Raw genomic sequence first — 12,795 nt, 5'->3', positions numbered from 1 at the left:
CTTATGCCAGGCTGAAAAAGCTACATGCAGGAGTTACAGCATGTAATGGAGACAACTGCTGATACAAACCAGAGAAAGGAAATCCAGGCCCACTTTAGCTGGCCTAAGACAAATCCTCATTAGAAACACGGACTCAGAATACCCTTCCCACTTGTGTCAACAACAATGAAATTTAAACGGGTGGACTGTTTTACATTTGTGTCAATGGTAGCACAGAGACCAACTAATTATGCAGAGATTATGTGCAATAAAACAGTGTCACATCCAAACCTTGATGTTTTTAACTTCTGGACCATACTTTCTAGGGTTTGCACTCAAGCCTGACTGAAGGTAATCATGGTGGTCCCTCTTGTTCATAGTAAAAAAAAAAACTTCTCAGGTAGCTCATGGCAAAACTATGAAATCTTATCTGGAATTAAAATGGTGTTAACTTTCAAGATGTGGAAATTTCTTTCTCTGAAGAATAGTGTTGCTGGGCTTTATCCAGGGCAAGAGTATTGCTTTCTCCCTGCCTGTCCAAAGGACAAACAAAAGGAAAAAAGAGAAAGAAAACAAGAAAGGCAATTGCAGCCTTGTATGTTAGCAACATTTCACTGGCTGCATTCAGGAGAGTAATAAAAGAATTGAAATAGTTTGAGCATCTGCCCTTGGCTGAGGGACTTGTAATTATACACTACAGACTCCACTCCCTTGGAACAACTGTCTTTGATTCCTATCTCTTCTTTTATTACAGCTGAAATACAAAACTCCTGATGAAACCATTACATTTCCATGTGAAATTCACAACTATAAGGGGAAACCTCTGCAAACTTGCCAGACTTTTGAAGGGGGGCAGAAACATATGGGCAAAGATTGTAAAGTTCCCTTCCATGTTTCAAAGGTCTAACCACTTGGGACAGCCTGTTCTGGAGTTAGAGATTTATTCTATTCATTTTAGTAAACATTTTGGAATGGGAGTAAGGAAGTTAATTTTATTTCCTGTTTATTAAGAGTTACCATACTGTGAATTCCTGAAGTTCAGCTGATCACTCTCCTGAAAGTCACTGACTCTTTAATCCTCACCAGGATGCTGAGAACCATGGCAAAATCACCCAGGAGACATTTTCAAACACTCAGAGAGTCAGTGAGATCTACTATGCTTATAATATACCTTAAGGTTTTTGTCCTGACTTCAGACAACATTCTTCCCACAGGTGAGAAAGACTCATAAGCCTTGTTAGGACCCTCAAAGGGACAGCTGGAGCTGGCTCTCTTTGCCAAAGTCTTCCCCAGAGGAGATGGGCAGGGAAAGAAGAGGCAGAGATATCAATGGGTCCACACTGAGGCATCTATTTTGAAATCCCCAGAACATATTTTGAAATCCTCAGGGTGCATAGTAAGTGTGAATCCTGCAAAGAGAGTTCTGGTTGGTGAGTGTGCCATTTTCAGTCTTCTTGGAGGGAGCACCCTGAGAATTTCATTTAGTTTGCAAAAATGCCAGCTGAGGTAGCGCTGCTGCCTCTCCTGCGTCCCACAGGAAGGTGGCAGTGCCAGGATCAGTGCTCACCAGGAAAAGCTGTCTCTTCAGTGGCCACAGACAAAGCATCTAACAGAGCCCCCTCTGCCCATAGCCACATACATGATATTTTACTGAAAGAAATTCAGAGCACACCTTTCTGTACTCAGACAGCCTAAGCCTACCCCCTCATCCAGGGAAGTTGCTCAGCAGCCTGAGCTCCCGTCACGCTTATTCCCTTGTTTTTCACGTTGCCAAGAGGCAAGAAGGTATTTCCCTACACTGCAACCTTTTATTTTCTGTTCTTTTTAGTCTGACTAATATGTCTTCTTGGTAACCACAGTATAATAAATTTTATAGAGCATGACCAGCATACTTAGTTCATATTATTCATTTGCAGTCATTTATTTTTTCCAGCTCCTCTTCCACTCCTGGTCCCCTCTCCCCAGCACTCACTCTGTGGAATGATAATAATACACACAGAGTGCCGGCTGGCTGAGAAGGACTTAAAAACAACAAGTAAGAGGATCTTTCTGTGCTCACACCTGTTTTAAGATTTGTTATCCTTAAAAAGAAAAGCTGTAGGGATTCACTCGCTTTCTTCCTTGTAGACCCCAGTGGAATATACCATTAAACCACAGGGAGGAGAGAAAGCCTTCAGTGCACTTAAATATACTTATGTCAAATCCATCTCATTCTTCCTGCCTTCTTTCCTCAATCTAGCCACCGTTCCCAAGGGCTGGAGAACATTACAACCCATTCACTTTATATGAATGGGCACAGACAGACTTTTTCACCATTTCGATATGTCTACATTTGCAGGCATATCCTGTAGGCCAACTGAAACAGCCTTAATTTCAATTTACTATCTCCCTGAGGAACATGCCATTCTCCTGAAAGTGGAAAAAACCCTCAATGGCTATTCCCTGCCCCCCTTTCCTCCACCTCAAGTCAAGATCTGAATTGGAGGGAAAATTTCTCCCAAGATTAATGGACTGCCATTCTGATGCTTATAACAGGGCACATGATCTTTATTAATAAGTAACGAACAACTTTCACCAAAATATGTATTTGGAAGGTGCTCAGTGTTACTGGACACGACTCATCTAAATCTTTTTCCAAGTCCCTGTAGATTGGTGTTATATTAGGAAAAAAGAAAACATTCCTCAGTGGTCATTTAACTCTGCCTTGTTTTTCAGCAGTGCTATCAGTAATGACAAAAACAACACTAATAAAAAAGTAGCCAAGGTCTTGGCTTTCTAACTTCAGATGCAAGCTAGGATCAGCTCAGCAAAGCCTACATGGGAGATTCTCCCACCTTCCCAAGACAAGTGCTAGAGGTTAGCTATTATTGCAACAAACCAGAAACAAAACAGATAACAAATAAATATTCAGTGGATAGCAGGAGTATGAAAAATAACCAATACAGCTTGCCAGACCTTGTTGGTCACAGCTTTGATTTAGAGCAAAATAACATGTAGAAAATAGATTTAGGAGAGGAAAAAGAGTTACTTTGCAGAAGCACCGATGCCTTACTGACATTCAGGCTCTGCTGGTACCTGGTATTACAGGATTTCACTGAGGCTTTGGCAGTTGTCTGGAAAAACTGCCAACATATAAGTCAATGTGTAGTATTGCTGGGGTGCACAGCTCAGCAAGTTTATAATTAATCATTTATCATCTAATAGTCATGGCACAAACCTAGCCCTATCTCCCAGTGCTGTAAATACCATGATATTCCAACAGGCTCCTTAGGAAAGTATCAGACACTGGAGCATATGGCCAAAGAGTGATTCATGTTATTACACTGAAGCCGTTCTAGCCTTGCTGATGTATTGCTGAATGCTTAATGTTTTCTGTGCGGTCTCTTTTGGGAGGATGATAGTTCAGAGATTGATGGGCCTGGTCCAAGTTGTCCAAGAGGTCCGATGCTGTAAATTTGTTCAAAGAAGTGCTGCATTTAAGGCAGCTCTTTCTGGTGTGCTTGTGTTTGAGGTGTCTGGTTATGAGCAGGCATAGGTAGGTATAAAGGGGAGGATCTTCTTGTTAAAGGAAGCCAGGAGGACAAGGAACTGTCATCTCAGCCTCCCACAGATGGGCAAATTACAATGATATTACCACCTCCGTTTTGGAATTCAAAGCTGTTCCTTTTCCTGTTGTAGGCAAGCATTTTATTTATTTTAGCTACATTGCAATTAAAAATAGCAGCAAACCAAGAAGTGGTTAGAGTGAAGGCATAGAAAAATTGGCCTCAGTGGAGAAATGAGCTTTGCTTCCCACAGTTACAAACAACCTCTGCTTAGCAAATTGGATGTCTTTTCACATTGCAAATGACTCCAGAAAAAACAAGTTTCAACTGCAACATAAAGGCCAGAGTTAAGTCTGCTGTACGTGACCGTAACTAAGGAAGGAAGACAGCAGTCTCAGATAGCATTTTCTTCTCTGAAAATCCCATCTTTTGATCTGCATTTTAATTTTCCCATTATCATTTAATGGAAATGGCAAATCTTTCCAGGGAGTGCCCAGAGAAATTCTTAGAGAGAGTCAGATTCAGGATATGGCACAAGGCCATCTCTTAACCGAATTAATAAATACTTTACAGCAAGTCATGAAAAGTCTTTGGAGCCATTATTCTGAAAGTTTGTTATGGTCATTGCTTCTGTGTTAGCATTACTCCATAGTTCCATTTCAATCACAGATGCTTGCATAAAAGAAACATTATGCTGAGACTAATGCTTTTCATACTTAGGAAACCTTTTTCTTATTAGTAGCAAGCAATGAGGAGAATATCCCTCTCCCATCTTGTTCTGAATGTATACCATTGGCTTTTTAAAGAGAAATACAGTAAAAGAAGGGCTAAAGCCTGACCTACAATCTGTCAGAAACAACTTTCAGTGCTGGATTTGCTCCATTTGGGTTTGCCATGGGCAGGAGGTATTGGAGGCTGCACCTGAGAACTGCACAAGGAATGCTGCTTGATCTTACAGCTACTTTTAGTGACCTGTGTGGGAACTGCCCTTTGCAGCTCCACTGCCGGTGAAGCAAGGCAGTGTCGAGCTCCTGCAGCATTTTGTACAGTACATGTGACTTTACAGCTGAGTGTAAAGCATTTGCTATTATTAATCAATCCAGGTGCTATGTTAATTGGCTTGATTCTTAACTGAGAGGAGACTGTTTTTCAAACACTCAGGACAAAACCTGTTAAAACTCAATTAGGATGCAGCCAAGGAAAGTGCAGATGAGTCTGGAGTAATTACCAGACAGTGGCTGACAGGCAAGTTCCTGTATTTTCAGCCAGAACAGGTGATTTTGAAACCTGACCTCCAGCAGCTGCTGGCTGGGCAGCACATTTGCTCCTCAGGGGCTGCCCAGGATGGCCTTTGCTCTGCTAACAGCTCTCTGCTGCACATCAACAACTTCGCACTGAGTGGGCGAGTGAAGCTCTCGGCTTTCATACCCAGAGGATGGCGAACAGGCAAGGACCCAACCACAGAGACATCACTGCAGGGAAATGGGGGATCAGGACTGCCATGGAGCAATCTCTGTGTTGCTGACTCACAGCCCTGCTCCCAACAAGCCTGCAGGATAAGAAAGAGTGATAAGGAATTGGGCAACCTATCCATCTTTGTATACATGAGTGGAGTCCCAAGGGATCATCCTTGTTTACCTGTTGGAAGGATCTGGCATTCCTGTGCAACACAGTCTGCACGCTCAGGGAGGGGCAGATGGGGTTATGGCCTTTTGAGATGGGCTTTCTCTTTAATTAGAAATTAATTTTGTTCTCTCTATGATCTCCTGCTTCATGCCAGCATGTGAACATAGACAAAATGTGGGGCTTGTAGAGAGAGGCTGCATTAGTCCTGAAGAAAACATGTAAAGCTTAAAAAAACAGGCAACCTCTCCTGTGTGTTACACTGCAGCTACTGACACAGTAGAGACCAGGGATAATGTGCACTCTAACACCCTCACACAGAGCTTTCACATGAGCTTGGATAGTTTTTTCCACATTATCCCCATTTCACATTCAGAAAAATGAAGCTTGGGGTAAGGGATGAACTTGCTGAAGTTCACCTGGCAAAGCACAGGGTATAGAATACATTTTGTGTACTGCCTGGTCTCTACAGCCAAGGCAAACATATTAATGTTCATTTAAAGAGAAAAGATCCTGTGAGCAGAGCCGGAGCTACGGACTTTTCTTAAACACACACTCAAAGAAGAAATCATTTTCGGAGAGGAAACTATGCACCTGGAAAGCACACTGAGTTTTAATGGATATTAATGTCTTGCAAAAACAAAACAAAGCCTGGAACTTAGTAATTTCCCTAAAAAATAACTTTTTTTTTTTTAATGTTAAACAAGAATTAAATTATCCAGCACATGCTTGATACTCCTCAGCTGAAGTGCTTTGAAACTGATGCACAGACAATAAATTACAGAAGGCAGCATGGTGCAGTGGATGGAGGGGGTGAGGGGACAGGGGGTAAAAGGTGAGCACATAAAGTGTGCTGTGCCAGAACATCACCAGCACTGGCTCCCGAATGAAAGCTGAAAGACCCAGGTACCAGAAGGCAGATGGAAAAAACGGGAATGCAGTCCCATCTGCAGATACTGTTTCTTTTCATGGTTCTCACCGCCTGACCTCTTTTCCCCATCAGTTCCTCAGTGAGGAGATCAAGGTGAATTACTCTGGATGGGTGAGTCTCGACAGAGCAAACACAGCTGCTGGCGGGAAGCTCTGCTTGGAGAAACAACATGGAGAAAGCAGGAGGTGAAGGCTTTTATAAGCCAGCCCCACTAACGGCACTTCTCCTTTTCAGTCTCCAAGGCTTAGTTCCTGTCCCACTGCAGTCAATGATAATTTCCCTCTTGACTTCAGTAGGAGGATTGAGCTTCTGCAGGGCAATGGTTCCTGACCCGGTTTCTCCTCCTGTTATGTTAGGCACTGAGCCTGAACAGCTTCTCTTCTGCAGTTGTAAGTGTAGCTGACTTGTATTCCCTTCAGAACAATCTTCCCAGCCCTGCTTTGTCTTCCCCATCCATAGGTTCAGACAAAGAGGCAGCTTGCACTGTGCTGTGGCATTGCCAAGGTGAAAGGAATCTGCTCTGCCCCAAGAGCAGGTTTGGAGCAGAGCCTCGGCCTCAGTCTGTGGTGGAGGTGGAAGACTCTTCTAGGAAAGAATTTCTGTGCCTTTAATGAGAACATGGGTGCACTTCCATACATGTAACCAGCCAGAGTGTACTTCAGCTTTGTTCAAATCTCCCATGTTTGTCCCAGCAGTTGAGTTATACACATATTTTGCTATGCACATAATGCATTGCTTGGCCAGCAAAAGATAGGAAGCGTAAATGATGGTATGTTTACCTTAGCTCATGGGGATGTCTTAGTGGTTTAACTTTCAAATGTGGTGTGCCTAACTTTTCTCTAACCACAGGTCCAAGTCCCAGCTGGGCTGACTCAGCCTTTATCTTCCTCAAGATAAATTCAGCCCCATTCACTTCACAGTGGGTGGGTGTTTCAGATGAAGCTTTAAAAATGAGAGTTTTGTCTGGTCTGGATGGACCCTAATGATCCCTTAACACTTTTCACGAGAAAAACATTGGTTGTGGGCCAGAATTCCCATTCTTTGCTGCAACAGCATAGAGGGAGCACGAAGAGAAGGCTCCATGAAGCTTGTAGGGGAAGGACACTGATGTGGTGGTGAAGCAAGCATGGTGAAGCTGTAAGCCAGGATTACTGTACCCCATGGGAACACTTGGTATGCCCTAAAAGAGCTGGGATTTGAGGTCTCTAGGCTGGCTAGAAGTCTTGTATGGCCTACTGAAGTAGAATTAGATTGCAAGTGCTCTTCCCTCCCTAGGATATTTAATCCAACTGTGGGAGGAAGCAAAAGCACTCAAATAGCTGCATGAGAAGCAGAAGATGAGGTGTGGCAGGTCAGTTATAAGATACTTGCACAGGGATGTAAAAGGCTGACTTGTCAGAGCACCCTCTGAGTATATGGGAAGTATAAGGATGTTTATTGCTCTGTGAGTGGTTCCAGATAAAAATTCCATCATGTTCCTAAGAAGCCATTCCAATGACACGTGTCTGCCAAAATCAGCGTATTCCTGCAAAATTCTTCTTTAGGCAATTCACCATTTCAAAAAAAAAAAAAAAAAACCAAAACACAAACAAACAAAAAAATAACCAAAAAGTCCCAATTAGCTGTACCTTTCTGACAGCATAATCACAGCAATCCTGTAATTAGCATAGCATTGGGTTCCTTTTATTAGCTGCAAAGGGAGAAGTCCTTATCCATATGTGACAGGCTCAGTGGAGTGGGTTAAACAAAACAAAAAGAATTCTGCACAATTTTGCCAGAGCCTAAATGATTATTTAAATTAGTCAAAAAGAAAACAGGTTTTCAATTGCATTTCCCCTCAGTTCATCCTTCAAGGCTTAAATGCCTCTGTCCTTCCAGGGCTAGAGGCATCACGATAGCATAAGAGAGGATAATGGTTTTGTATTTCTGTCCAAAGCGGAAGGAATGGAAAGACCATGAAAGATGACCAGTTTGCCTGAGATCTCTATCCATTTTGCAGGCACAGGTGGTTTGATTTAACATCTGAAACGCTGGATCCTGAAGCAGACCGAAAACAACTTCCAACCCCTAGGGAGGAGCCCATAATTAGTACAAAGAATGGACAGTGCTGGCAGGTCATACAGAGCTGCATTTCTAGAAGAAGGCATTTGTTAGTGTAGTCAGCACACTTTTGATAAGGCAAGCACATCTCAAGCATTTAGGCTTAAATAAACATGCTGATTAATGTCCTGGAGGTGGAACATAACTTTCCAATGAACTGAATCTCTGAAAGTGTTTTCTATTCTAGCAGGCAGATCTGTGCAAAACATTATAAAGTAAGATACCATGAAAATGCTGGAGATGGTTTGGAAGGACTGCAATAAAAGCTTAAAATTAACAGTGTTATCCAATCAATTGCAGGGAATTTTTGCCTTGGCTTCTTCACTATGTGGCCTATTATATGTGTGACTCAAACAAGGTTTCTTTCAGCTCTCTTGGTACGGTGAGGGGATTGTAGAGTATTACTGAAATGTGAAGTGCTTTGAGAGTGTGCACCAAAGTGCTACAGAAGCGCTAACTGGTATTATCAGCTGTGAATAGATATGCTTATTATCAGCAGACACTCTTCAACAGTCCTGCTCTACTGTGCATCTGCAGCCAGCAGTGATCTCATTTTATACAGCAACAGCCAAAGAAATAGGTTGGGTTCCTTAATATTAAAATGCATTAGGGGTTAGTAAGCAACTGCCTAACATTTCTTTTTAATTTAGAAGGGACAGGGCTCAGTACACGGCTGAGTAAATTTATAAACATGCAGCATTACTAGGTTCTGTTGGCCAAGTCTATTTTATACTCTAAAGAGCTCAGTAATATAAATATTTTAATTTAGAAAACGCTCCTTCAGATAAAAGGGAAGAATTAAACCAGTAAACCTTCTCACACTCCAGGGCCCAACTGAGCCGTTCATGTGCTCACCTGTGCTGTGAGAGCTGGCAGAAATCTGGTACAACTTTCCAATGGCTGCGTTCCTCTCACCCGTGTCTGGAGTAACAACTCTAAGACTAACATATTCCAGACGGGATTGCAAATAGCGGGATATGTAAATATACATAAAAAAGCAGAGGGCTTGGAAGGCTTGGCTTAATCAAAGGAACAGGGTGAGGAGAAAGGGGAAATGCTGGCAGCAGTTTATCTCAGCTCGCTGCTGAGAATCTGCTTTTTGTGCAGACTGCACACCCATAACAATTGGCAGAGTATCTTCAGATCAGGCAACCTGTGCTCCTTTAACAGAAAGACCTCCTCACGTTGTGCTATAGGAAACCCTGTGTACAGACAAACATCAGACCCTGGAGTTCTTGATGCTTCAGTAAAAGCCTACAGCCGCAGAAAAAAAAGATTCTAAATTTTGTTAGTAGCTCTAAAGAGAGATGGAGATGAATAAAACCCAGGAACTGAATCCCCCTCAAGCTTCAGGATATTTGAAATTCAAAATGGAATGCTGCAGTTTGGACCTTTCTCTTGTTTTGAGCTCTTCAGCAGCTTCTTGCTGTGAAAGGATCATAAAAAGGAACCTCCCATGGGGTGCTATCCCTGTAACTTTAGTCAGATATTAAAACTAAATTTTTTGAGAGGTCACAATCATCCACAAAGGAGCTGAGCACAACACTTCTCTTAAAAGCATGTGACTTGAGCCATGAAGGCTGGTTCTCCTGCAATAACTGCCACAGAATGTTTCAAACTTTGAATCATAGCAATTGACATATTATTTGATCTTCTATGTTGTCTCCCAGGAAAGACAGATTTTAAAACAAAGCAGGTAAAAGGTAAAAAAAAAAAAGCAACCAAAAAAAACCCAACCCAAACTGATGTAAGTAGAAAGGCTTTACTTGCACTTTGAGAAATTAAACAAAATCAGGTATACTCAGGAGTCTTCAAGATATAACTGATATAACAAGATATTTTCCTGAAAACATGTTCCTAGTGAGCAATGGTGGCTTCTAAGCCAACAGAAGGCTTCCTGAAATTGATACATTTCCCTTGAAGCAATCCTATAACTTGTAACACACATTTTGCCTTCATCCTACAACACAAGACACTTAAACCTTGTTCTCATTTACTCTGGGAGCATTTTCAATTGGTAGAAAAAAAGCCAACATAGCTGTGCTTCTTTACAGCAGGGAGAGCTCTAGTCTATCAATGACGGCCAAGTTTAAAATCCTGTCTAAATGGATATAATGTAATTGAGGTTACAACACTAAAAAGCAGATTTTCAGTTTGCCTTAATCACCATACCTTTATGGACTCAGTGTGACAGTCCTTCTCCAATGTCCTTCCAATGTATGATATCCAGCTATCCAGAGCTCTTTTTCACAGTCACTCCTCTTTAGTCAGACAAGAGTTCGGTCCTGGCTGTGGACAGGCAAACTGAGGCAGAAACTGGTGGGGTAGGAGGTTTAGAATTGATTGCATTGATGGTCAATGGGTAGAAAGCCAGAGAAGCTGGCTGTATTACTAACTTTTGGTTTTCATAATACTGGGCAATATTAATAAAAACAAAAACAGCAGCAAGCCTGGCTTAAATGAAGAGTTATTGATTTGGTCCCAGAGCATATTTAAATATTTTACTGCACAGATGGAGCCCCTATAACTTGCTTTCCTTCATTCCATAAAGGCCCTGTTTTACAAGGATGCTTGCTGGCCCTGGGGAGGGCTGGATCCGGTTTCCTCTCCATTTATGTATGTTTTTTGGGGGGAGGGTTTGTCTCAGGTAAGGAGAATCGATTACTCAAGTCTAGGACAGAGAAACTTTTCCTCCTGCAGGGCCAAGATTGCTGCCTTTGCTCTTCTCCCACCCACCACCTTCAGGGCATGGATGTCCAAGGGGTGTTTGCCTGGCTGCAGATCTCCCTCCCACCTGTGTGATGCCAGCTGTACCCATGGGGAACCTACTGCCACCTTCCAGAGTGGAAAGTATTTAAAAACAGACTGATTAAAATCTCTACACACAAAAGTCATCTCCCCTGGGCATTTTTATTTCTGCCCTGCCTGAAGGAAGGACAGGAGATTGCAGGGGAAGTACCATCCTATTTATTTTAAGGTTTTCCTAATAGTAATTTTTCAGTCTTTTGGAATCTGACAAGTCTGCTAAAAAGCAAAGTGGAAAAGATATGTCTCTTTCCTACACCAAAAAAACCTCTCAGGTTTTCAGGAGCATCTTGCTTCTGTGTTACTTGTTTGCACATTTCTTACATATTACAGGATCTTAATCTCGTGATTACATACATTCCATGCTAACTTCATCCATATTGTCTCCTTCCACATTACAGCCCTTCCATGGAGTCTGGGATATTCTCTGCTCAATGCAATGCAATAAAGAACAAACCCCAAAACCCTCAGGTTTTTTTGTTTGCTTGTTTTGTTTGTTTGTTTTTGTGTGTATGGGTGTTTGTTTTGTTTGTTTGGGTTTTTGGTAGAAAAGAGAATTTTGGAAATTATTTGCATGAAAGAAGAGCTCAGAGCTTGAATGGATGGGTTCCACAGACAGAGCAGGACACATGGGGAGTGATAAGCTCTAGCTGGCTTGCGTAAGCCAGTGAATTTGGAAAGCTCTCCTCCAGCTTCTAGATAAGAGATTTCCTCTCAAAGGCAGTGACAAACACCATCCAGACTAATTGTGGCTCTTTGCTTAGCAGCACATCACTTACAGTGACAAGCAGCAGACAGAAACTCCTCCAGCAGGCATCACTGCTGAACACACGGCATGTCTCATGACCTGCAGGGAATGCAGAGTCTGGACATAAATCATTAAATAAATAAAAAAACCCAAAACCATTAAAGGATTTCAAAAACCCACAAACCAAAAAAAAAACCCCACCCCAAAAAATCTTTATGACTTACCTGACTTGTAAAAGTAGAATTTCTGTGGCTCAGTTGCCCCATAACAGAAATCCTTAAATGACCAACAAGTCACTTGCTAAGAGCACAGACCAGCAGGAACAGAAAGAAAACCCATACTTAAAAAACCTCATCAAAAAAGCCATCTCAGCAGCCACCAGCAAATTCTGCTTGATGAAGATATAAACTCTTAGCCTATGTTATGCATTCCAAAGGGTAAGGATAGCTTTTCCTTACTCATTAATTTTTCCCTACTTTTTGGAAAATAAAGCAGGATGTGTATTGAAGAACAGGGGTATCTTTCTCCTGTGTTACTTGTTGGCCTATTTCTTGCATGTTACAGGATCCTGATCTCATGGGTACATACATTCCATGCTAACTGGATCCATTCTGTCTCCTTATGGCCCCTCTGTGGAGTCTGGGATACACCCTTTTCAGGATGTGATGCAATAAAGGACAGAAGTAGTCTAGGTATGCTTGAGCTTTCTATGCTCAGGAGAAAGACCAGATTTTTCCAAGAGCCTCTCAAACCATTATTTCATGTACTGTATTTGTCAGTGAGTTCTTACTAATAAACAGTACATTTTTATTGTCTCTCCTATTCAACACAACTAATCATGGTGGACTATGTGGTAGAGTAGGCTTTCCACTGATAATATTAGATGCCTAAATGTGTTGTGCTGCAAGGCATGTGGGAGGAAGAAGTGGATAAACTTCCTCCCTTTGTTGCCCAAGTAGGTGATGAGAAACAAGTAAGCCCATTTTACCTATGTTTAAACTTGACAGCCTCGCCTTAAAAAGTCTCTTTCACCTGGAGAGCAGGACAGTTAAATCCAGGCTAAC

General features: G+C 42.0%; 1 long non-coding RNA gene across 2 annotated transcripts in view; it reads right to left on the bottom strand.

Moving 5' to 3' along the window:
- The window catches only part of LOC128785625 (uncharacterized), a 41,141-nt gene extending 28,832 nt beyond the window's left edge, over positions 1 to 12,309 (bottom strand). Inside the window, exons 1-4 of one of the 2 annotated variants that reach the window (XR_008429952.1) lie at positions 11,956 to 12,309; positions 11,763 to 11,830; positions 10,351 to 10,494; positions 7,740 to 8,145 (exon numbers count right to left, since the gene is read on the bottom strand). This is a non-coding gene — a long non-coding RNA (uncharacterized LOC128785625). Of the gene's footprint in view, positions 1 to 7,739; positions 8,146 to 10,350; positions 10,495 to 11,762; positions 11,831 to 11,955 lie in introns of those variants that run through there. The other variant, XR_008429953.1, reaches the window with a different exon arrangement.
- Between the last annotated feature and the right edge of the window lie 486 nt (positions 12,310 to 12,795).

The sequence above is a fragment of the Vidua chalybeata genome, chromosome 3 (genome assembly GCF_026979565.1).
Source record: "Vidua chalybeata isolate OUT-0048 chromosome 3, bVidCha1 merged haplotype, whole genome shotgun sequence".
Classification (NCBI taxonomy): domain Eukaryota; kingdom Metazoa; phylum Chordata; class Aves; order Passeriformes; family Viduidae; genus Vidua; species Vidua chalybeata.
Note: the sequence above shows the minus strand (reverse complement) of the source record. Positions and strands in the feature narration are given on the sequence as shown.